Source organism: Triticum dicoccoides, chromosome 4B, assembly GCF_002162155.2.
Source record: "Triticum dicoccoides isolate Atlit2015 ecotype Zavitan chromosome 4B, WEW_v2.0, whole genome shotgun sequence".
NCBI lineage: Eukaryota > Viridiplantae > Streptophyta > Magnoliopsida > Poales > Poaceae > Triticum > Triticum dicoccoides.
In genome coordinates this window covers 471187072-471191074 of record NC_041387.1, presented here as the reverse complement: position 1 = coordinate 471191074, position 4003 = coordinate 471187072, and positions in this window count along the sequence as shown.

The window sequence follows — 4003 nt, the reverse complement described above, 5'->3', positions numbered from 1 at the left end:
TGCTGCTGCTGCTGCTGCTGCTGCTGCTGTTGTTGTTGTTGCTGCTGCTGCTGCTGCTGTTGTTGTTGTTGTTGTTGTTGTTGTTGTTGTTGTTAGTTCTATATATATTTTTTCTTTCAAGAAAGAAGCCTCTAGTGAAATATATGGCCCCCGGGTCTATTTCTCATTATATATTGTCAGTTCTATATAATGAAAAACACAAAAATACCTCTTTGAATTTTATTTACTTTTATTTGTTTTACATCCATCTCTATCAAATCTCCCTCTTGCATGTGATTGTGAAGGGATTGACAACTCCTTTTTGCGTTGTGTGCAAGTGTTTGTTAGTTTGTGCAGGTGCATCTATCGAGGACTTGCTCTTACCTCCTACTGGATTGATACCTTGGTTCTTAACTGAGGGAAATACTTATCTCTACTTTGTTGCATCACTCTTTTCTCTTGAATGGAAAACTCAACGCAAGCTCAAGAAGTAGCATGCATCCAAACCCCGCGATATGATACACTTTTTCACACATAAGCCACCTTATATCTTCCTCAAAGCAGCCACCATACCAACCTATTATGGCATTTCCATAGCCATTCCGATATATATTTTCATGCAACTTCCACCTTTCTATTTTATTATGACACATACCATCATTGTCATATTGCTTTGCATGATCATATAGTTGGCACAGTATTTGTGGTTTGGCCACCGTTCATATTTTTTGATACATGTCTCGCTAGATCATTGTACATCCCGGTACACCGCCGGAGGCATTCATATAGAGTCATATTTTTGTTCTAGTATCAAGTTGTAATTCTTGAGTTGTAAGTAAATAAAAGTTTGATGATCATAATTATTAGAACATTGTCCCATGTGAGGAAAGGATCATGGAGGCTATGATTCCCCCACAAGTCGGGATGAGACTCCGGACGAAAATAAAAAAAAAGAGGCCAACGAGCCCAAAAAAAGGCTAAAGAGCCCAAAAAAAGAAAAAAAAGGAGTAACTTAAAAAATAAGAGAAAAAGAGAGAAGGGACAATGTTACTATCATTTTTCACACTTGTGCTGCAAAGTAGCACCATGTTCTTCATGATAGAGAGTCTCCTATTTTGTTAGTTTCATATATTACTAGTGGGAAATTTTCATTATAGAACTTAGCTTGTATATTCCAATGATGGGGTTCCTCAAATGCCCTAGGTCTTCATGAGCAAGCAAGTTGGATGCACACCCACTTCGTTTTCTTTTGAGCTTTCATACACTTATATCTCTAGTGCATCCGTTGCATGACAATCCATACTCCTTGCATTGGCATCAATTGATGGGCATCTTCATAGCCCGTTGATTAGCCTCGTCAATATGAGACTTTCTCCTTTTTTGTCTTCTCCACACAATCTCCAACATCATATTCTATTCCACCCAAGGTGCTATATACATGGATCACGCTCATGTATTGCATGAGAGTTGAAAAAGCTAAAGCGCGTTAAAAATATGAACCAATTGCTTAGCTTGTCATCGAGGTTGTGCATGATAAATACTTTGTGTTAAGCAGATGGAGCATGACAAGACTATATGATTTTGTAGGGATAACTTTGTTTAGCCATTATATTTTGAAAAGACATGATTGCTTTTTAGTATGCTTGAAGTATTATTATTTTTATGTCAATATTAAACTTTTGTTTTGAATCATACAGATCTGAATATTCATGCCATATAAAGAAATATTACATGATAAACATGTTAGGTAGCATTCCACATCAAAAATTCCGTTTTTAACATTTACCTACTCGAGGATGAGCATGAATTAAGCTTGGGGATGCTTGATATGTCTACAACATATCTATAATTTTTGATTGTTCCATGCTATTATATTATCAATCCTGGATGTTTTATATGCATTATTATGCTATTTTATATCATTTTTTGGGACTAACCTATTAACCTAGTGCCAAGTGCTAGTTGTTGCCTTTTCCTTATTTTTGCCTTTACAGAAAATCAATACCAAACAGAACGAATTTTTTCGATGATTTTTCTTGGACCACCAGACACCCTAGAATCTTCGGGAGGAGGCCAGAGGAGCCATGAGGTGGCCACAAGCTCGTAGGGCGCGCCCCAGGGAGCATCCCGCAAGCTTGTGGCCCCCTCGTAGCCCCTCTAACCCTAATTCTTATTCTATAAATACCCAAATATTCCCCGTAGGCCAGAGGGCACACCAAAAATACTTTTCCGCCACCGCAATTTTCTGTCTTCGTGAGATCCCATCTGGAGGCCTTTTCCGGTACTCTGCGGGAGGGGGTTTCGACCACGGGGGGCTTCTACATCACTATCAGATCTCATCCTTGCAAGTAACCGCGAAGGGGTTGACGACCCCTTTATTGCGTTGGGTGCAAGTATTTGTTTGTTTGTGTAGGTGCAACCATTGGTGACTTGTGTGTTCCTCCTACTGGATTGATACCTTGGTTCTCAACTAAGGGAAATACTTTTCTCTACTTTGCTGCATCACCCTTTCCTCTTCAATGGAAAAACCAACACAAGCTCAAGAAGTAGCACTTCTCCTAGATAGATCTTGTGTGTTGGTAGGAATTTTTTTGATTTTCATGCTTCGTTACCCAACAGTGGCATCACGAGCTATGTCTATTCATAGATGTATATGCATGAGTAGAACACAAAGATTTGTGGGCGTTGATGCTCAAATTACTTACCTCTCTTGTCTTATTTGGATTCAGCGGCATTGTAGGATGAAAAGTCTCAGACCAACTTTATATGTCTTCGCACATGGGACCGGTTCCACGGACTGACATGCAACTTGTTTTGCATAAGGTGGCTAGCGGGTGTCTGTCTCTCCTACTTTAGTTGAATCTAATTTAATGAAGGTGGTCCTTGTAGAAGGTTAAAAGGCAACTTCATTATCACCATTATGGTTTTGCGTAGGTAAGAACGGTTCTTGCTAGTTGCCCATAGCAGCCACGTAAAATTTTCAACAACAAAGTAGAGGACGTCTAACATGTTTTTGAAGGAAATATGCCCTAGAGGCAATAATAAATTTGTTATTTTATATTTCCTACTTCATGATAAATGTTTATTATTCATGCTAGAATTGTATTAACCAGAAACTTGATACATGTGTGGATACATAGACGAAACACCATGTCCCTAGTAAGCCTCTACTAGACTACCTCGTTAATCAAAGATGGTTAAGTTTCCTAACCATAGACATGTGTTGTCATTTGATGAACAAGATCACATCATTAGGAGAATGATGTGATGGACAAGACCCATTCGTTCTTAGCATTATGATCGTTCAAATTTTATTGATATTGCTTTCTTCATGTCAAATACATATTCCTCCGACTATGAGATTATGCAACTCCCGGATAACAGAAGAATGACTTATGTACTATCAAACATCACAACGTAACTGGGTGATTATGAAGATGCTCTACAGGTATCTCCGAAGGTGTTTGTTGGGTTGGCATAGATTGAGATTAGGATTTGTCACTCCGAGTATCAGAGAGGTATCTCTGGGCCCTCTCGGTAATGCACATCATAAGAAGCCTTGCAAGCAAACTGACTAATGAGTTAGTTACAAGATGATGCATTAGAGAGCGAGTAAAGAGATTTGCCGGTAACGAGATTGAACTAGGTATGAAGATACCGACGATCGAATCTCGAGCAAATAACATACTGTTGACAAAGGTAATAACGTATGTTGTCATAATAGTTTGACCGATACAGATCTTGGTAGAATATGTGGGAGACAATATGAGCATCCAGGTTCTGCTATTGGTTATTGACTAGAGAGGTGTCTCGGTCATGTCTACATAGTTCTCAAACCCATAGGGTCCGCACGCTTAACGTTAGATGATGATTTTATATTATATGAGTTATGTGATTTGGTGACCGAATGTTGTTCGGAGTCTCGAATGAGATCATGGACATGATGAGGAGTCTCGAAATGGTCGAGTAAAGAATAATATATAGGATCATAGTATTCGGACATCGGAAGTGTTCCGGGTAGTAT